General features: G+C 37.1%; 1 protein-coding gene across 2 annotated transcripts in view; it reads left to right on the forward strand.

Moving 5' to 3' along the window:
• slc12a5a (solute carrier family 12 member 5a) overlaps positions 1 to 23,369 on the forward strand; it is an 820,727-nt gene that overhangs the window by 470,133 nt on the left and 327,225 nt on the right. The gene's annotated exons all lie outside the window — the stretch shown is intronic.

Consider the following 23,369-nt stretch of genomic DNA (forward strand, 5'->3'; position numbering starts at 1 on the left):
AACAAACATAAGAACAATTTAGATGAGAATAGGTAATTCAGCCCAGATAGATAGATAGATAGATAGATAGATAGATAGATAGATAGATAGATAGATAGATAGATAGATAGATAGATAGATAGATAACAATTAGAACAATCTAGACGAGAACAGGCCATTCAGCCCAACAAAGCTCGCCAGTCCTATCCACTTGCTTCCTCCAAGAAAACATCAAGTCGAGTTTTGAAAGTCCCTAACGTCTTACTGTCTACCACACTACTTGGTAGCTTATTCCAAGTGTCTATCGTTCTTTGTGTAAAGAAAAGATAGATAGATAGATAGATAGATAGATAGATAGATAGATAGATAGATAGATAGATAGATAGATAGATAGATAGATAGGTAATATCATGCATGCCCATCAGACAATCACCTTCCAGACTCATGCTGTTGCTGTGCCACCGTTCTGATAATTGGCAGAGAATGGGTCTTGAAGACACTAAGAAGGGTAAGACTGGGACACAAAACAAAAAAAAAAAATTAATAACGCAGCTCTTGAGAGGTGAACAAAGGAAGAGATGGATCAGGAGACAAAGACATAGACAAGGAAGGAAACAAGGGTCAAAGCCAGGATGTCAGTTCTATGCCTACACCAAAAGAGACTAGTGAGGCGCCTGCTTAACTGGCACCATGAGAGTTATTTTTTATGACATTGTTACCAGGGTAGCATGGCCTAGCAACTGGGACTCCAGTAATGCTAAAATAATATCCTGTTACCCAACAAAAGGTGAAGGTACTATTAGATTTCCGATGTTTCAAAAACAAAATAAAAATGTATTCAGCCCAAAAAAATTAAACAAAGAGAAGCTACCTAACAGGCTGTTTATGCCATCCATAATTTACACAAATTAGAACTGCAGAGCTGGTCTGAGGAAAGATGGAGAATTAATTTTATTATTATATATTATTGATGAAAATGCCATTTTAGCATTGCACACCCAGTCTTTAGTACAGGTTCAAGTCAAATCATTTTATTTTCTAGAGTGCTGTGACAAGTTCATAGGTAAATGCAAATATAAACTTTTAAAATTAGTATTTACATAAGAAATTAGGGCAGCACGGTGGCACAGTGGTAGCGCTGCTGCCTCGCAGTTAGGAGACCCAGGTTCGCTTCCTGGGTCCTCCCTACGTGGAGTTTGCATGTTCTCCCCGTGTCTGTGTGGGTTTCCTCCCACAGTCCAAAGACATGCAGGTTAGGTGGATTGGTGATTCCAAATTGTCCCTAGTGTGGGTGTGGATGTGTGTGTCCTGCCCAGGATTGGTTCCTGGGATTGGCTCCAGCAGACTCCTGTGACCCTGTGTTTGGATTCAACAGGTTGGAAAATGGATGGATGGACATAATAAATTAATTGTTGAACTGTCATCAGATGAAAGGAAAACAAAACTCTAGTCAGGAGCATCCCAGGAGAAAATAAACCTCTTGAGGTCAAAGAGACCTTTTCCAACTGGCTGCCCACATAGGCATTCTACAGTAAAGTCCAAGCTGGCCCATCTAATTTGACAACAGATTCTTTCCATCCATGTACAGAGTGTGTATCCATGTAGGACACAATCTGTCTATTTAAGAAATCCAAAGTAATAGCATTCCCCATGACAAATGTATTCTTTATTAAATAGTGCCAGAGTAAGATTTAAGTGTTCAGCTAATAATGGAGCACTTACAGAACTCTATGATTACCACAAGGTACTTTATTACAGTCAATGTGAAATGATCAGACAGCGCTGCTGAAATGGGTTGAGGATCCATAAGGCAAGTGATTGACAAAATAGTAAACTCCTGTGTCGACCTTCCAGAAGTGCTGCTCTTAACTAACTCATTTTTGTAGATTCTTAGGGGCTTTTTACTCCAAACCTCAGAAATGGTAGACTTGATGACAGGTGGGTTTAGAACAGCTCCTGGCTATAAAAGGACCAAACAAGTAAGCCATTGTCAAGTCACTTTAAATTGGTCCCATGGTGCTTGCAACATGCTCATGCATATGACTTCTGTAATAATTGGGGGTTTTCCTTTCTTGGACTTTTTAAACATATTTTTCATGTTGTCTGTCTTTATTCTGAAGAGGCAATGTTGCTTCTTGCTTTGGTATGGTCTCACCATTTTGTGCGGCTTCTGCCATATTATTTAGTTAGAATACTCTATTTGTCTCGCTTATATAAGATGGTAGCACACAGCTTCTGGCATCTAAGCATTTGGATTTATGGTGAAAACAAAAATCTTTTTGATCATCTGGGCCAGTTAAAACAAGTCTATGTAGGGCATGAATTTGGTTTAGTTTTTGTAGCTTTCATGTGGGATTCTTTTTATATTTTTTATATTCTGACCTCTGCCTGTGACTAGACTATGGGTTTGCCTGATTTTTCTGTCTCTTGTTCATTTTCTCCATCTCTCTGCCTATCTAATAGACTTCCTCCTGTTCACAAAGTACGTATAATAACATTATGTTGGACACTGTTTATCCTGTTTGCAACTTTCTTTTAAAGCTGTTCTTTACTGAAATACAGTCAAAATATTTTTGATGGTTTCAACACTATTTTTGTAAGTTATTAAACTTGCTTTATAAATTAACTTAAGTAACTTGTGCTTAATGAAGCTATTATCAGTTACAATACAACTGAAAATCCACTGTGTTTTCACCATATTTGTTTCAATTCAAGTTATCTGCTTTTTGACACAACAATTTACTTATTAATCTTTGTCTCAATGTGATTTATTTTCCACATACGATATACCGCCTTTATTAAAGTATGTTTTGCATTTAAACACGTCTACTCTGCTTACAGGGTTAAGGTATCTTGAAAAATATTTTCTTAATGTTGAGCCCACAGAGCTGATGGCTATGAATAGAAAAAAAAAGATACCAGTAGAAAGGCTTCCACAAAACCCGAAGTTTAATTTAAAGCCTTGAGACTTTGATGTGCATAAAAATCGCTAATGCCTTTTATCCTTAAAAAGAAGACTATTTTTAGGCTTTGTTAATGTGCTGCAGTACATTTGCATGTTTGAAAATGCAGCATGTCTTCAGGGAATTATGATTAGTTGACAGAATACTCCAGGCGGTTACACTGAAATGATATTCAGGATGTCATATTTCATTAAAAAGGAAAAAATAAACAACCCCATAACCCATTATAAAAACCTAATTTTTTACATTGTGTGATGCATTAATCATGGATACAAATTTTTTTATGGAATTAAAATTGGTTAGAATGTCAGACAGCTTTTATCTTCTACTGAGATGTTGGAATTCCCACATACTGGTCAAAAATCGTGATTCCCATGTAATGTAGAGCTGTTTGACACTATTTCAAATTTAACCATTTGTGAAGTATTAAATGCCAGAAGGGCAATAATAAATCCTGAACAATGAACACATTTGTTTTCTTAAATTAAAAATGTGAAAACAGTCAGCAAAATTCTTTTTTAATGAGGAGTTTCCTAGATGTGTGATAAAAGACTGAAATAACTGATAGAATGACATAAGGGGGAGCTTCTTCCATAAATAACCTAGAATGTTTCACATTTCATAATATCCAATGTGGAAGCTGCATCCCCATCTCTCATGCAGTCTTTAGTGGAGAAAATGATAAATTTGTTGGAAGCAGTGTGCAGAATACTCCATCTTACTCTTGTACTATAGATTTTACAATGCATTTATTATGTTGAATGATAGAAGTTAATGAAAAAAATATATGAGAACTGCACTGGACGGACAGGTTTTCTGAAGGAGATGATTCCTTGTCCAGCCAGGATGCCATTACAATGGAAGGACCATGGGAGAAAACAACACATTCATTTTTTATCTCCCTATACACTAGATGGCAGCTTCCCTGGCTTCAGTACCATGCAGGATACCCACAGGGTATGCTGGGAATTGGAATTCCAAGGAGCAAGTCTGTCAGGGTGCTTTTGTAACACCAGGGAACATTGCAGAGATTTATAATCCCTATTTTAAGGGACTTCTGTCTGACCCAGAAGTGGTTCTGATGGACTATGTCCTAGCACTAGAGGTACTCCCAGGTTTAAGATAAAAAGAGCCATTCCACCTTTGCTGGGGAGTCAGCAGTAGGAGGCAGAAGAAAAAGATTGTGGAACAGTGGAAGGAGATAGAGGAGGAATTGTATTTCTCTGTGTATTTGGTAACTTGACTGTCCCTGTCTGTCCAATAAGGTATTGTGAGTATTGAAAGGGACAACATGTGAACCTGTGGATGTGTTGGGTTTCATTATGTTTGTGATTTCAGAGCAAGAATGTGATGGAGTTACCAAATAACCTTATCTATCTATCTATCTATCTATCTATCTATCTATCTATCTATCTATCTATCTATCTATCTATCTATCTATCTATCTATTGTTTCTCCTCTCAATCACTTGTTTTCTGTCACTCATTCGTTTTCTCAGTTTCTCTACCTTTCTATATATTTTTCTTCCACTGATTCTGCCCACGCCTTCCTACCTTTGTATTTTTTTGCTTTTGGCTTGATGACTGAAGCCTCATGATGCAAGCCCTTCTGCCTTCTAGATTCATTAGGTAATATGTCTGATCATCCATGCTTCAGAATGAAGGCTTCCACCCATCCAATCTGGAAAAGCTAAATGACACAGTACTATTTTTTCTTAGAAGACTCAGGAATTTGCTAATGAAAAGAAATGCCAGCTGTTGGCAGACTATGCCACTGGCAGGGGGACTCATGATTGTTTCAATGGAGGATTTGTTCATGTTTGTTTGGTAAATATAAATCTGGCAGCCCTGAGTATCTGTGAGTTTTAGGTTTGATTGTTGCTGCTGATGCATTGCCAAAAATCAAGCCTTTTAACTGAAGTCCCCCAAATCTGTTCAACGGCTTCCCTTGTGTGAAATTTATTATCAACCGAGAGACATTTTTCATTATAGTTACAACTGCTTACTTATGTATAAGGCGACGGCATATATGTTCTGCTCTAAAATAGTTTCAGTTAAAGTGTTTAAAAAAACAAATTTTAAAGCCACTACATAATATAGTCTGAGTTTTGGTTTGGCTGTTGTGCCATGATTGTGACAGCATAGCTGCCATTGTATTTAAGGTATAGCCACATGCTCTGTATTATACAGTATGAATTTTCATTCTACCAAGGAAAGACTTCCTGTTTAGAGAAAGGAATTTAGTTCTCTTCAATTTCCTTTCCAAGTTGTTTTGCCTTTTGTTTTTATTCTAATGTTCCTTTACTTTAAGCTTGTTTTATCCCATTGTTTCTGTTGTTGATTTCTTTAATTTCTGTGGATCAGCCTCTGCCGATTCTGACAATCCCTGCTATTATGCACTGACAATTTTTCCACTTCATGTTCATTACTAAGTTTAAGCTCCCTATAATAACAAAGATAAAGGGGTCACAAAAATCAACTGCTTGCCTAAAAAAATGTTGCTTTTGTCCAGTGTCTTGCCAAGTATGTAGATTCACAACGATGATGAGATATTTGAGGAACAAAAGAGGCACAAAAATAACTGATAGATATCATACATCATTGCCCATAGCTTCCTCAAGAGCAAAAAAAATCATTAAACAAGTTAGAGACTAATTCTGGGTTGGATGATCAACTTAATATACAAAATGATAATCTTGTACATCTCTGAATCACCAATGTAATGTGTTGTATGCTCTCATTTACTTGTATTGATTTGATTTAACCCAAAAATGTAATGAATATAGCTGTTAAAAAAAAAAAAAATCACAAAAATAAAATTTTCAAAATTACTGATAGTTTAAATGAAGAAATTAAAAAGTTCAAAAGTAAAAAAGAAAATACAAATAGTTAAAATAAATATATTTAAGAAAACAGGGTGGTGCAGTGGGTAGTGCTGCTGCCTTGCAGTTAGGAGACCCGGGTTCACTACCTGGGTCCTCCCTGCGTGGAGTTTGCATGTTCTCCCCATGCCTGCGTGGGTTTCCTCCCACAGTCCAAAGACATGCAGGTTAGGTGCATTGGCGATCCTAAATTGTCCCGTGGACTGGCACCCTGCCCGGGGTTTATTTTCTGCCCTGTTTTGGCTGGGATTGGCTCCAGCAGACCCCCGTGACCCTGTGTTAGGATATAGCTGGATGGATATTTAAGAAAACAACAAAAAAAATACTTTACTAAACTGCAACCAAATACTTGAGAGTGTAATATCAGAAAAACAAGAAGGAGATTGTTAAGGGTTGGGGACCAGCCTGTACCCCATTTAATGTGGGCTAATTATATGAAAATAACTAGGGGGCTTCACCCCCCCAGCTCGCTTTGCTCGCCAACCCATCCCTGGCCTGAGCTACGCACCAGCCACTTCATGTTTCTGCCGCTCACGTTTGTGGATTTCACTTTCATCAAACAACAAATCTTTTAATTCTCGCGGATACACTCTCTTCATCGGGAAGAAACACTGCTTTTCCCTGATGGCAACATGAATTAGACGATCTATAAGTCCCCGACTTAAAGTTGAACAATATATTCAATCTCTTTTCGCTGTTCTGTTATTTCACCGAGTAATAAGTTCCATTTGCTTGTACTAATGCAATCTTTACCATCATTTTTTTGAGACTTTCGAATTTTAATACTTTCATTATCTCTAACCTGCTCTGCATGTGTACCGCTCCAAGTTTTTGAATTCTTTACGATGTTCTACTTTGTCATCTACTCTTTGTCTTTTATTTCCAGCCCTGGGCATGGTTAGATCTCTTGGCACAAAGTCTCGTGGGACGTGAAAGTATCTCTCTGAAAAAGTCATGTCTCGTCCCAGGCTAAAAAGTCTCATCCCTTCCCAGGATTTTTTTATTATAATAGAGAGAAAAAAAGTCCAAGCAAAGGAAAATAATTGGACACATTGCTCATCCAATGTTGTCTCTCTTCTGAGCTCCATGCTCTTTGGAATCTAGTTGCAAATGAACACCAATGTCCGGTGATTCTGTTCTTTAAATACCACACAGGGCAGAAGAGGAGGCGTGAATTCCAGGGCTGAGCCAGAAGTGACAAGATCACATCAGGGCTGTGGGTGAAAGAATAGTGCAGTTCCCCAAATAGCCAGTTTCTGAATGCTTGCCTCAAGATTCTTACCTGGATGCTCCCAATCCATGCACGTTCAACAATAGTCAAGTCTGAGATACAAGAATACCAAAGCCTAAGTCAAAACTAAGAAAATCTCAGGTAACTGTTCATCTAATTGAGGAAGCTTCTATGAGCTGTAATTAACAAGGACTGGGGTGACAGGAAGAAGAAAAGACATAGACAGAGCTCCGGTAAAGGAACAGGGATAAATTATAAAAATGACAAAAAACAAAAATGCTGGAAAACAGAAAAACAATCCTAAAAATTCAGTACTTTTTCAACCAATTTTAGAAGCATAGTAGAGGGAATGGTTACTCCCCGAATGGTATTCAGTATTAGGCAGGAACCAATGTGGACAGGGTAATAGTTTATGACAGTGTACATTTACTTAGCCAAAAAACCTGACGTGCAGTAAACTTCATTGTTATGTGACAGAAAAATAAGAACCCAGTGCGGAAAAACATGTTAATATGTGAAAAACATTTGTACATCACACCAACAATGACTAGCCAGAAATCAAAAATAATCTTTTTGTGTAACTTTAACATCTAAACCACTGCACTTCCTCCAGAATAAATTAAAGTTATTCACTTCTAAGCTTACAGTTTTTCTACATCTAAGTAGACTTGTCACTTGAAGTAAAAGTTGAGGTTCAAGTAACTCATATAAAAATAAGCACACATTTAAATATATATATATATATATGGGATTTACATATACATTCTATATGGAGTACTTGACACAAAAAATGATATAAAGCAATAATATCAGTTTATAAAAGAAATTTATACAGACCTTTGTTAAATTAATACTGACAAAAGTTCCATGTTAATTGACTACTGAAAAAAATCAGAATGCTTTAACTTGTGAAACTTCATTTTAGTTCAGGCTTGGTTTAACCTGTTTCATTTTCCACTTGCCTTTTGCTATTTTCTCTATTTTATTTGGTCCCCTGACCTGTTTTTAGTATCTCTGTTTTAATTCTCTCTTAATGTTTGTTTTTAATATTTTGCTTTTAGTCCTGCTTGTTGTAACTGTACAGCGCTTCGGTCAGTTGTAATGCTGTGTTTTTAAGCGCTCAACAAATAAATATGGTATGGTATGGTATGGTATGGTTTACACCTATTGTGGGGGCAAATGTAGAATATTGTCCCTTTAAAGGTGTGCTTGAACAACACCCAGATGAATGTGACAGGTGCATTTTCTCTCCATAAGCCATCTTTGGACTTTCTACCCCTCTGACTTCCTAGACCCTGTAAGTGTCATTCAGCTATGAATTTCTTAAAGTAATTGATTTTGATCCATGGTCGTAACTGTCATACTAGGTCATGTAAGTTAAAAAAATAATTTTTAATTATTTGTTAACCTTCCTGCTACATACATTTTTATCTTAAGTCGCTTTGGAAAATGACTCAACTAAAAGCAAATCACTCTGGATAAAGATTGTGCTAAGTAATGAAAGATGAGCAACTCACTGATCGCAGCAATGTGACAATTGGTACAACAATTTGTTAATTATGTAAAATACAAGGAGACTGACAGACACTATATGCTATGTCCCATGGCAGGACCTAGCGAAACAACTGTGTTTTATTGAACTTTTGTTGAACTGTGTTTATCTGCACACGTGTTGAATCAGAAATTTGCTTATGCGTGAACCATAAATCAACCTTCAAACACTCCTGACAGCCCAGGTTTAGAAATTAAAAAGTCATGTAATTGTCCAGCTCCTCCAATTACAACAGAGCAGCTTGTATTTAAAAAAAACAAAACTAAATGCCATGCTTTTATGACAATGGAAGCTATCAGATCAAAAAAAGGATTAGACATTTCCTGAATCATGTGGATTGGAAAAATAAAAACAACTCCAAATTGATGTATGGTGTCTTAGATAGAAATTTGATATTCATTTATGAATATTCAAATGGGACTGCCAACAAAGAAGCACAAGGAAAAATAAAAAATAGATCAGCAACATTGTAAAGAAATGTAATTTCAAAGAAATTCTGTAGCTCTTCTTTTGCCAGTGACTGTTGAAATCCCCTTGTAACTACACAATAACGCAAATGGCAAAGTGATTTATTATGACTGGAACATCAGTGGCATTATTCTCACACATGCCTCTCAGAGCACAAATTCTCTTCAAAAGCACTTGCAACACATGTAGCCACATGTTAAAGAACACACAGATTGCAACAGTGTGCTCTGATTCCATCATAAATGAGCAAGTCAGATGTTGTTGCTAGAAAAAACTAAAATATGTGGTCTATTGATTTTTTGTTTTTTAATTTTTTTTTTATGTACTTGTATAAGAAAATCCATCAAACTAAGTAAGCACATTAGACTGGAAACATTGAGTTTCAATTTAGAGTAAAAGTCTTCCTGCAATGATAAGTATTAGTTCTGTTATACTGCATCCTCAACTATCAAAGAAACAAGCAAATAAGACCACTAAAGAAGACGTCTGTTTATAAATAAGAGATTGAATACACTGGAAAGTTGTGGACAGTGCAATGAAGAACTTGTAATGTTTTTCCTTTTAAGTGATTTGTCATTCACAGGCTAACTCCACGGGTGCTACATAGTGAAATAAAGTATAAATGCAGTTTTTTTTTTTGTTTTTTTTTAATAGTCCATCATTTTCCAAACCTGATAAATCTGATCCAAGGCAGGGTGCACAGTAGTGATGAGTGAAACAATATGCTGATAACTGAATTCACAGCAAAACTCTGTATTCTGGGGAATTCTGGGAATCATTGCATGGAAACACTTAATACCTTTGCTCTGAAATGGCAGCAACCATAGAAAAATAAAGCTGGATTTGCGGCAAAAAAATTTTCACCTTTTTTACTTTCTTGTATACATAGTATAGAGAAAGTATATTAATAGTAAAAAAATTTGACCTCAAGATTTTGATGAATTTCCATGTTTTGTGTGCTCCTGAACACGTTTTGACCATTTTTGCAATTATGTCTGTGTGTGTGTATGTGTGTATCTGTCTGTGCATATGTACAGAAACGTGATAACTTGAGAACAAGTTGAGCTAGATAAATGAAATTTGGCATATGGTTGTTATTTCAAATTGTAAGTTTGATATCAACTGTTGGGCAACATACGTTAGTCGAAAGTGGTACTATTCCTGAACACATTTCACAATTTTTCAAAAAAATGTGTACATAGTTTAAATAAACAATTCATTTAAATTTTATATAGTAGTTTTTCTTGTGAAATTGCATTATGAGGAGAGAAAACATAATTTTAACTTTCTATCATCATTGGTTAGGGTAAGAAACACATAGATATAGAATTTCACCTTAATCGGATAACTAGAAATGATATCTTAACAGGTATCAGCATTATTACATATGCATTACTACCATTACATAAATAGACATAAATAGTTCACATTTTTAAATGATCATTACTTATCCTTAGATATAAAATTTGACCTTGATCAGGTTACTGATCACACAGATATAAAGTTTCATTATAAGCGGACAACTGGAAGTGGTATCTACTTTACCTGAACAGGTATAAGGAAAGCTGAGTGGAGAAAAATCCACATTTTTTATGCTTTACGTGTGGTGCTTTACAAAAGACTGGAAAATTGTCTCTTATCAATGTACTTGTTACTGTCTTTCTTAAGGCAAATTGTGTTTCACAATTGTTTTGAGCTGTGGCTTTTTAAAATTTACTTTTTACTTTTTTTGGTTTTGTGCTTAAAATAGAGTAGTTTTAGTGATTTAATAGTATTTGTGGAATTTTCATCATTGTGTTGGTTCTGAATTCCCACAAAAGGATATTAATTCATTGGTGAATTTATACAACCTGGTATTAGTAAGTATTTGTGTTCAATACTTATCACGTATGATTGGCTACATATGAACACTAACAGTTGATAAGTTTGTTTTTCATTGTTACACATTATTTTGTCAATGAAAGAAATGTGTTTTATCGATAAATACAGTGGCTGTTTGAACTAATTTAATAAGTTATATTATGGTCAATAAAATCATTGTTTTTTAATTTTTCAGTTAAGAGATCATTTTTTAATTAAAGTATAGATATTCTTTAACATTTTGAAATTTTCATGCCATACCTTTCTGATTTGTGCTACACATTTACTTCTTTGTCCTTATGTTTAATTCCACAAGTTGTATTTCATATATGTTTTGATCCTTTATCAATTTTGTACTGTTTGTGAATTAATTGATATTTCTTCTTGTTTTCCGTATTTTTTTGGATTGCCTGGACTTTTTTATCACCTACATTTATTTATTTATTTATTTATTTTAAATGAGAGTTAAAAAGCAAACAGTATCGCAAACACAGAAGAAAATGAATCAGTTGCATACACGTTTACACTCTGATTTTTCATATAAACAGAATGAAAGAGCTAAAGACAGGGCTCAAATCATATTTAACTTTGGGAAAATCTAGTTATTCGTCTTATTTAGTAACAGTTTATTAATTGCGTTGCACGCATTATTATTTTTAACTGTTATTTAACTTCAACAATGCAAAGAGACGACATGGTACAAACACAAAATACCACTGTAATTGGAAAAGTATCTAATCAGGTAAAAGAACTATTGAATAAACTTGCCATTTGAATAGGTACCTGTTTTGTTTCATAAGTTGACATATTTATACAATTATTATATAATATGTATGTTTATGAGAAATATGCAGCACCCCTCTGGTGGTACCCATGAAACCTGATAAGGCTGACCCATGGGGACAGGTACCATCACCCAGAGATGCTGCCACCTATTGTGTTGGAAGGACAGGTTGTCTCTCCCTGTCCTACCATCACACTGGCTTCCCAACTGGTTATTGTTACTCAGTCCAAGCCTACCGGGACGGCAGCGTACCCAGTTCTGTACTGACGTCTCCTGGCAATTGCAGAATGATTTGCCCCTTCCTTTTCATGCCTCCAAAAAGGCTGACCTCCCATCTAGGTAAGGAATCTTGCCCCATTCTGGCTGGAACACCATCCCATGTACACTAATACAATATTTTATACATTAATTCAGTTGAACCTCAAAAAGATTAACAAAAAACAATGAATATAACATGCATCCAATGCGCTATATCCTAACTACAGGGTCACGGGGGTCTGCTGGAGCCAAACCCAGCGTGCAAGGCAGGAAACAAAGCCTGGGCAGGGCGCACGCACACACACTAGGGACAATTTAGAATCGTCAATGCACCTAACCTGCATGTCTTTGGACTGTGGGAGCAAACCCGCGCAGAGAACATGCAAACTCCACACAGGGAGGACCCAGGAAGTGAACCCAGGTCTCCTTACTGCAAGGCAGCAGCGCTACCCACTGCACCACCATGCCGCCATATGTATCTAACACTTTTGCCATAATATATGTTCTTTCAAAGTGAATACCCTCTAAAACATTTATACTTGCTTTCATTTTTGAATTTGCCATCTTTTTTGCTTAGTGATTTTTGGCTTTTAGTTTCATTTTGTCTTTGTCTCGTGAATCATCTGTCTTCCTGTTTTATTATTTCCTTTTCTGACCTTGTTTTCTTTACCCGCCTAAACACCCAGTGCCCGGCCAATTTCCTTCCTGTGCCAGAACACTTTCCCCATAGATTTGCTAATCATTTGCCCAGATTTTAAAATTTGACTAGTCTAAATAAATAGCTTGTGCTCCCTCCTCACTGCTTTCTATGCATCTAGTTTTAATTTTATCTGTGCATCCCAGATGTTTACCAATTATATCAGAATCAATGTTATCAGTCTTTAAATAAGAAAACAAAATGATCCAAACACAGAGTTTTAGGTTAGTACACTGCTGACTTCACCTTGTGCAGAGCAAACTCCTCTTAACTGTAGTCTTTGTCTCTGACCATTTAACCGATCAACCTAACTTGAGCATGTCCTTTTATAGTGCGTGATACAAATGTTCATTATATATGTTTTCATATGAGCAATACCGGAATCGTCAGGTGCATTTCTTGTATAAATACTCCACACGAGAGCAGGTTAACCTTGCCTATTGTCAACTGATGGTGTTTCATCTTGTCTGGATTAGTGAAGGCAGTTTGGGTTTCTTTGCCTCCTTGTTTCGCATAGTAACCTTAAAGAGTGCTTTCTGCTGCTTTGAGACATAGATTGTAGATTTCCCCTTGTGCATTGCAAGGTCAGAGTATTCAGAGCATTAGGATTCATAACTTTAATCCTTTCAGCCAAGTGCCTTTATGTTAATCAGGACAGAACCTAGCTTTAACATCTGGCGGCTGTTAGCCTCCCTCACCGCCCCTCCACATCTGCTTTTTAATACATGATTTATATACGTTATCTGTTTAATATCCGGGTCAGTATTTCTTTTTGATTTTTTTTTTTAGAGGCACCACCTAAATAAGAAAATAATTAATACTATATCTACATTTGAGGAATGTGTCACTAATTCATTTTTGGTGTGCTTCATTTTGTTTCTAAGCATTTTTATTTTGTATATTCATTATTACATTTTATTACTATAATTTCACTGACATCATTATGTCTAAATTTTATATAAACATTTTCTTGTGAACACCACCAGTCTCTATGATGCTATGTGATTGCTAGGCACTTGACACACTCTCTTCTCCAATGTCAACCTACCATAGTTTAGCAATTTTTAGTGGATGAATAGTGCTGGGCTCCATTCATGTTCATCAGTTTGAAACTATTTTGTGTCTTTATGTACTCGTTATGTAATTAGAAAAGTTTCTACTTGCAGTTTACCTCAGAACTTGTCACAGTGCACTTAGTGTCAAATGCTATACAAAAATGAACTGAGTTATATTATGTGACTCATAAAATCATGGAGGCCATAATTTTAAAAGACAAGGGTGTAGATCTCACAACATCCAAACTTTGACTTAATTAAAGAAAAGACTGTCAAGATAATTTAGCATTCAAGCATCTAAACAAACTTCTTTGGGAAAAGATTCTAGTTTTGAACTTTTTTTTGTTTTGACTTTAAGTTTGGTTTTGTCCTATTAATTGTGATTAATGATAAAACGACACATTTGTGTATCAAAGTAACAAGTCAAGGGATTTAAAGAGCAAAGACAGGATGTGAGGCATACTCGTAAATCAAGAAATGTAGCAAGAGTGTCAGTAACCAAAATATTTCATAAACCCTAATCCAAAATACTTGATGTAAATCAAAATCAAATAACTGAACTTAATTTCTATTTAATGATATCTTCATCAAAAATTATGCAAGTTTTTTTTTTTTTTTTGTTTTAATTGTCCATAAACAGTAAATTTATGACACCATTACACCATCATGGCTATAATATCAGGTTTTGTATACATTCAGTTGTTCTGGCTGGCAGCCCTGCATCACAAACGAGAAATCATGGTGACACCCTTAGCAAAATTAAAATGCCCAGAAGAAGATCCATTCATTATCAACCCACTCTATCCTAACTACAGGGTCATGGGGGTCTGCTGGAGCCAATCTCAGCGAACACAGGGAACAAGGCAGGAAACAAACCCAGGGCAGGGTGCCAGCCCACCACAGGGCGTGCACACACACACACAAAGCACACACTAGGGACAATTTGGAATCGCCAATGCACCTAACCTGCATGTCTTTGGACTGTGGGAGGAAACCGGAGCACCCGGAGGAAACCCACGCAGACACGGGGAGAACAAGCAAACTCCACGCAGGGAGGACCCCGGAAGTGAACCTGGGTCTCCTAACTGCGAGGCAGCAGCGATACCACTGTGCCACTGTGCTGCCCCCAGAAAATGTTATATCAAAAATAAGATCTTCAAAATCATTCTTAATCAAAAAATGACATGGCCATTAAATCCTTTGACATCTTAAACTCTCCATTACTGTTAGAGACCAAGGCATAGGCTGAAAAAATCTAAACCAAAGTCCAGATCCTGACATCAACCTCAACTAACTGTCATGATCTTCCTTTCCCATCTCTTTTTTTGTACTGTGTTTTTGGGCAATCACTGGTGCATCATGTCAATCTTTGAATGGCTATGTCCATATAGTTTATGGTCACAGTGCATGTTGTCGCACATCTTGCCACACAAATTATTCGATTGCAGTGCAATACTGCAGAACATCCTTTCTTTGGATCTCTTTGCCTTTTCACATGGCTTTTGATATTGTAGAGGAAGGTAAAATGTAGTCCCAAGAAGAATGTAGTGTATGACTTTTTACTTTTTTTTATTGACCCCATTTTTGCTTAGTGATTTGGCTCTGATGTTTATTACATTTGATCTCTCTCAGGTTTGGACTCCAGTCTCCCCTCTAATTCAGACTTCCTTCTATTTCCTTCATCTCCAGGAGTTTTGACTGTCAGATGTCAGGACACTCACTTTGTGCCACCACATCTTTTACACTAATGACCTCAATAATTCTACTGTTTTGTTTTAAGGAAAGACCTCTTTATAGCCATGGACAAAACTACTGGTCCAGTGGGACAGTTTATTTGTCCAGTTGATCATAACACATGAACAATAGGTTTCCTTTAATAAGTGAAATGTACATGCTTTTAAATATTTCACTCACCTTTTATGCTCAAAACCAGTGAAGAAGCATTTCAGACTAGTAACAAGAAGGCAATGAAGGCAACCTATATAATTCAGGTGAAAATGATCTGGATAATAACTCAGGACTATGGCAAATGTGGAAGATATTCACTCAAGAGCAGACTGTAACAGAAAAGGCATTGGTTCAATAACCACCATTCCCTTCACGCCAAATGTGATTAACATTTACTGTGTTCATTATGTATTCAGAAATGAGCAAATAGCTGTTTGAACCACAGCTTGACCAGATGACCAGGTTCTGACTTTCCTCATAGTTGAAGACAGGAGCTGTCTGATTAAAGACCACTTGTAAAAGTGCAGATCTAAAGTGTATCTCCAGCCACCTGCACACTCAGGGCATTTGCTGATCAGCAATCACACAACGCCAAACATATCTGCAGTTGTGTGGCTGAATGACTACTCGCCTGTGGCACTCTTTGATATGTTGGGTATGACACATAACAAGTTCTACGTAAACAAACATCTGTTTGAGTCTGGGCCCATATAAATATCAAACTGTGTAAATGGATCCTGGGCTTTCATACTGGTAAACCTCAGATCATCAGATTTGGGGTGTGGATATCAAACAATCTTGCTTTGGATGCTGAATCTTGCTAAGGGCTTTGGGTTCGGCCCATTTCTCTTTTGCCACATTAGTGGAAAAAAATCTGTCTTCAGGTTTGCTGATAACATAATGATGAGGCAGACCATAGGTTGGGAGTTAAATCTTCTAATGTCATAGCAGTTTGCTCCTCCATTTTAGCATTTCATGGTCTAATTCACATTAGGTGTCCACATTGTTGAGGTACTGTCACATTCACTTAAGAAGACTCAATGGCCCCTTTACTTGAGGAAGCCTATCTAAGTCAGTCTATCCACCCAGATGCTTACTAACCTACAGACACACAGAGAAGCATAACAGTTTTTCAGCATTACATTTAGTTGGGGCAACTGCACTGTGACAGAATGCAAAGCCCAGCAGTGGGTGGTTAAAACATTCATCACCAGGGCAGGTTTCCATCTGTAATAATACATTTATGATATGAGGTGCCTGAAACCACTTTCCATCATTGCACATCTCGTATCATGGTGACTGCCATTCAGCAAAGGGATAGTGTAGCCGTCAGTGCTTTAGTAATTTGCAAACAGTTTTTATCCCTGGCTTATTAATCTGTAAACCTGTGTACAGTCATGTGTTTGACATGTGATCAAGACTCCTCTATATAGTCAATTACAACCCCAGTTCGCACTGCAGATTCAATGCAGCTGCTCATTGTGCATTTGAGTTACTTATAATGTTTAGAAGTGATTTATTCTTCCTTGTATTTGTTATATGATTACATCTAATATATTTTGATCTGTTACAGTTGAATTATTGGTATAAATTGTCGTAGTAATAGTTTATTAAGAATGATTTGTTTAATTTAGTTTAGCAATATGTATCTATTGCACTATATTTTTATACCTTGTTCGTAAAGTGGCCACAGATTATTTTCATTGTACTTCAGAAGAATAACAGGAATAAATTAAACTGATTAATTTTACCATCTGTGTTTTAAAAGTTATGGACATTAAGTCCCACTTTCTAAAATGAAAGCATTTTTAAGGAAAAGCAAAGATAGCCAACGTTTTGTTTATAATCTGTTATATGGGACACAGATGTTGCTCAAACACATTTCTTTTCAAGTAGCAATACTTTATCAATCTGTCATATAGCACTTTTCACAGTCTGCTCCATCACATGGCATTAGATAATATAAACCTACTATATAATGATAGCAGTGTGGTGTAGTGGTTAGGGCTTGGGACTTTAAACCTTGAGGTTGAAGGTTCAAAACCCACAACTGACACCATGTGACTATGAGAAAGTCATTTCACTTACTTGTACTCCAATTGGAAAAAGAATGAATTGTATTTGAAGTGATGTAAATAAAATGCAAGTGTTTGTGTGAGTGTGTGTGTTCCTGGTCCATCTGAACAGTTAGGTTTGGCAGTAATAGGGATGATGACACAATAATTTAGGAGTATGAAAGTTTTATCTTTATAAAAAACACTTTAAAATGGAACATTTCAATGGCAATGCTAATAACTTACTGGGAGACAATTAATTTCTAAATACTAATGATGTGTAACCAGGAAGATGAGGTGCCAATCCAAGAGGTAATCACACAAATATGACTGATGTGTTCACAGCAGGTAGTGGGGGCCCATCTACCATTATTGGTGGTCAAAAAGCAGGCAGAATGGGACCAACATGCCTTGAAATGACAGAGTCTAAGAAGCACTCTTTATGGAAAGGTAACTAAGAGAGGAAGGAATGGCATAGTAGAAATGCTAAAGGTATACGTAAAGCAAGAGATATCAAATATATTATAATTTATTCTATTACCTGGCTTCAACAGGTAAATGTAGGTGGTAAGGAATAAAATGCAATTCATTGCATTGTTTTATTTTTTTATCCTGATTCATTTCTCATTAACAGTGTCACTACTCTCACCAAAATGAAGTCAGTTCCTATTAAAACTACAGAGGAGATCAGGTCAACATGTTTTTTGGGTTTTTTCAACCCTGGTTTATGTATCCTAGCCATTTAGGTGTGGTACCAGATTTGTAAAAGTCCTGATATCCTGACACTATACCATTTAATAACCAACTTAGGTTTTGGTGAACCCAAGAAACTTAATAAAACAGAACTTATTACGTTTCACTTTTTTGTTATTCTCACCCTTCTGTAGTGTGGCATTTTGTCCTTCATAATAGAATGAAAGGTATGCTGAGGTGTTATAATGCCTGACCACATCCATGCTTTACTAGACTTTAGGAGGCATCCTAGCATGGAGGCAAGTGTGGTTGCTTTAACAGAAACAGATGACTCTTATTACTGCTGTGTCTATTCAAATTTAAATAAGTAGTGCTTGTGATTCCATTTTTTAATTTTTTGAAATAATACTTTATATTCCTAAATAGCTGGAATAAAAAATGTTCAATTGAATGATGGAGGCATGGATCCATTCTGCACAGTAAGCTCTCATTCTTACACTAGGTTTCTCTGTCACTTAGCTAAAAGTCATTTCTTGCTCTGCATTGTCACTATTTAGAGAGGCGATGTGGAGGTGGTCCATTCCTACAAGTACTTAGGGGTCCACATCAATTACAGGTTGGACTGGTCTCAGAACACAGAGGAACAACATAAGAAAGGACCGAGCAGGCTCTTTTTCCTTAGGAAACTGCATTCCTTTAATGTCCTTCACATCTTCTATTACTCTGTGATGGCCAGTGCCATTTTCTATGATGTGGTGTGCTGGGCTGGTAACAATACTTCAGGAGTTATTGGAGACACTCTGATCCCCCTTGAGGTCATTGCAAAGGAGAGAATGAAAACAAAATTGAGTGTCATTATGAACAATACACATCCTCTCTCTGACACACTAGCACTGAGGACTTATTCAGCATAAGTGTGTCAGGAAACACTATGGGGGCTCTTTTATACCAACAGAAATATACCTGCATAATGCCTTACCGTATAATATCTGCCAAATCAGAAGTTTTCTTTCTTTCTAGTCATTCCAGTGTGTGTTGAGGCCATAGTTTGTTTGTGTGTATTTATTTAATAAGCTTTTATTAAAAGTCAAAATATCCCCCGTGGACAAATAAAGTTCTGTCTATCTATTTATTTGCTCAATTTATGTGGCATACATCTTTGTGGTGTAGCAGGTCCACAGCTCAAGACAAAAGAACAAGAACAGGCTCTATGAAGGTGGAAGGTAGCTGGTAGGAGAGCCCCAATGGAGTGTTTGGCCAACTCTCGGAGGGGGCAGATTGATGCGGTCGCTCCAGTTGAGCAGTTTTGAGGAGATGGAGTGATCAGCAGAAGGATCGACTGGCCGTTGAAGGAAGCAGAGTCGAGGACGCTGTGGGCGTGTTGAGCCCCAGCTTGAGCGCCCTGGCCACAGGGGAAGGAACCCAAGTCTCGGTCTGGCTGGAGCCCGACGCATTCAGGGATCAGAGGGCTACCGGACCAGAAAAGAAGGAGCTGCATATGTTTGTAGGGGCCTGTATGGGAGAAGCAGGGGAGTTGCCAGTAAGGAATAAGTAAGCACTGAAATTTTTAAAGAAAGACTGTCTCCAGGCATTGTTTTTAACCTCGTTGTTTTAAAGGATTTTTTTTTTCTAGTGTGTTTTTAACCTCCACAGGTCACTGGCTTTTATGGATTATTTATTTAATGACTTATTTGAGAGACACTGCACTATTTATTTGAACACTTTGGTTTTGGTTTGTCTTTTAATAAAAGCACTTTGCACTTTTTGCACCATCCCCCCCCCCCATTGTCACAATCTTCCACTGAATACTCTCACTCCTGCCTTTGAGTGGAACTGCGTTGATGAATAGACACCTTTTACACATTACCTAGCTGCCAGCTCCTGCTCCATGTGGGTAATTTCAACATTCGATCTGCACATGGCACCTTCAAGGCATAGAACATGCAATGATGACACAAATATTTATGTCCATGATCTTAAACGCTGCACTATTTATTGTGTGGGGTTGGTTTCCTTGAGAATATTGGGATTCGTATTGAACTTGATTGAAGTTTTTATTTCTTTTGTAAGTGATGGTGACAACTCTTTATTTCCTAGGCATAAACTGCAACATCCTCTGGCAAGACTTTTACATACTGTTAAAAGCATTATAATAACAAACAAATGCGAATGCACAATGGGAGGTCTGAAAATCAAAAGTATGCCTTAAGAGAAGAATTTAAGAATCATAGTGGACTTGACACTGTCAACTGCCAGACAGTGTTCAGAAGCCATTAAGCAGGCTACTAGAATGTTAGGGCATATAGCGTTGTTCTCATCTAGATTTTTCTGATGTTCTAATATTCATATAATCAATATGAGAAACAGGATTTTTTTTTATTTTTAATTATTGGTGAATGCAATACAGGTTATGCAGTCTAATTCGGTTGAGGGTCCTTCCGTTATGAAGTATTAATATCACCACTCTATGTGAATGTATAGGGTGGTCTAGATCTAATTATGCAATTTTCATTACGCTATAACTTATTAAGTTTATTACATAGAAAATCACCCGAAAAATCCCGGACCATCGAGAAGTGTGCAAACTAACAACATGAAGAATTGTCTAGGCGCCAAACTGGAATTGTCCCTGCATAAATCAAAGTCATCCAAATGATCTGGATCTGCATAATCCACCCTGTAGATTCTGGCTAGAAATTAAACTTTCTAGAGTCAATTTAAATAGGTGCAGCTTAATTTGGCTTCTGTATTGTCGTGTTGAGCTAGAAGTGTCTACTGTGCAAAGGTTGCCATCCATTGAAGGTCAGTGGAGTGTTTAAATAAGTTGAAACTTTAAGAAACTGAACATGTGCTTGCTTGGATTTTGTTTTCTGCACAATCAGTTGACTGCAGAATGGAGTCTATAAAATTAATTTTGTTTGAAAGTATGGAGTTGGGAATCTGGGTATTTAGAAGTCTGTTTTCATAGATATGAGTTCAATAAACTGGAGTGTTTACATTCTCAGAATTACCTTACATGCATCATTTTAGATGGGTTTATACAATTGTGTGTGTCTGTATATATATATATATATATATATATATATATATATATATATATATATATATATATATATATATATATATGAACTATGATACTTAGTGCGATGAGAGAAGTTGCAAAATGCTTCAAGCAAATTGCTGCAAACATGGAATGTTCAATAAAATTCTAGAAAAAAGCCAGACCTAAATCCATTAAGTAGTTCTCTTGTTCACTTGCTAAATGGATGTAAGAAAAGCTCCGAGGCTGGCGTGTGAGTGAGAGATCCTCCCCCCTCCCCTCGGTCTGCTGCATCTCTCTCGGATTCGTAAAAATAAATTTCCCTTTGGGATTAATAAAGTATCTATCTATCTATCTATCTATCTATCTATCTATCTATCTATCTATCTATCTATCTATCTATCTATCTATCTATCTATCTATCTATCTATCTATCTAAATAAATTGGTACTACAAGTTAACTATAATACTTAGCATGAAATCAGCCACAATGTTCAAGCAAATTATAGAAAAAAATCTGATCTAAATCTGTTAAGTAGTTCTACTGTGAAAACAGACAGACATTGGACTTTATATATACAGGTATACAGTAATCCCTCCTCGATCGCGGGGGTTGCATTCCAGACCCCCCCGCGATAGGTGAAAATCCGCGAAGTAGAAACCATATGTTTGTATGGTTATTTTTATATATTTTAAGCCCTTATAAACTCTCTCACCCTGTTAACATTATTAGAGCCCTCTAGATATGAAATAACACCCTTTAGTCAAACGTTTAAACTGTGCTTCATTACAAGACAGAGATGACAGTTCTTTCTCACAATTAAAAGAAAGCAAACATATATTATCTTCAAAGGCGCCGTCATAAAGGAGCGCCGTCAGGAGCAGAGAATGTCAGAGAGAGCGCTCGCTAAGAAAAGCAAACAATCAAAAAATCAATACGTGCTTTTAAGTATACAGAAGCACCGAGATAAAGCGGCATTTTGTAGAGGAGCGTCCGTGTCCTCTGTGCAAACAGCCCCTCTGCTCACACTCCCTCCGTCAGGCAGAGAGTGAGAAAGATAGAGAGAAGCAAACAAGCACCGCGGGGGAAGCATATCTTATAGCATTGAGCAGTTTTAGTTAATATGTAATACATGCTCTGATTGGGTAGCTTCTAAGCCAACCACCAATAGCATCCCTTGTATGAAATCAACTCGGCAATCAAACGGAGGAAGCATGTAACCTAAATTAAAAGACCCATTGTCCGCAGAAAGCGGCGAACCAGCGAAAAATCTGTGATATATATTTAGATGTGCTTACATTTAAAATCCACGATAGAGTGAAGCCGCGAAAGTCGAAGCGCGATATAGCGAGATATTACTGTACTATATATATATACAGGTACTGTATATATATATATATATATATATATATATATATATATATATATATATATATATATATATATATATATATATATATATATATATATATATATATATATATATATATATATGTGGGGTACAGCCCGGACAGGCAGACATGTTGGTTCACCACACACGTGTTTATTTACAATACTATATATTACAAAAGTGCACAAACCCAGTGCCGCAGCACCAATCACCCCTTACAGTCCTGGCCGCACTACAATGCCTTGCACAGTCCTTCTGACCGCCTCCACTCCTCTCCTCCGAGCTCCGTTCTCTTCCACCCGACTCTTGCTGTCGACTGGAGGGAGGCGGCCCCTTTTATATACGCCGGATGGGCTCCAGGTGCTTTCTGAGGAGCTTCCGTCGACAAACCCCCGTGTGGCGGAAGCACCAACTGTGTAGCTGGAAGTCCTCCAGGTGTTCCAGGTCCTCTTCTCCCCAGCACTTCCTGGGCTCCAGGTTTCTTCAGGCATTGGGGCGCCGCCTGGCGGTGGCCACGGGCCCCTACAGGGCTGGGCTTCCAAGCCCTCTACCCGTGGCCCCCAATACAACCAGGGCGGTCGCCCCTCACGGTCTGGAGGAGGCACAAGCCCTCCTCCGGTCCTCCTGCGTCCTGGCTGGGCTCCAACCCCAGCCGCCTGTGACTATATATATATATATATATATATAGTATATGTGTGTATATATATATATATATATATATACAGTATATGTTCT

The sequence above is a fragment of the Polypterus senegalus genome, chromosome 14 (assembly GCF_016835505.1).
Source record: "Polypterus senegalus isolate Bchr_013 chromosome 14, ASM1683550v1, whole genome shotgun sequence".
In the NCBI taxonomy this organism is placed as follows: Eukaryota; Metazoa; Chordata; class Cladistia; order Polypteriformes; family Polypteridae; genus Polypterus; species Polypterus senegalus.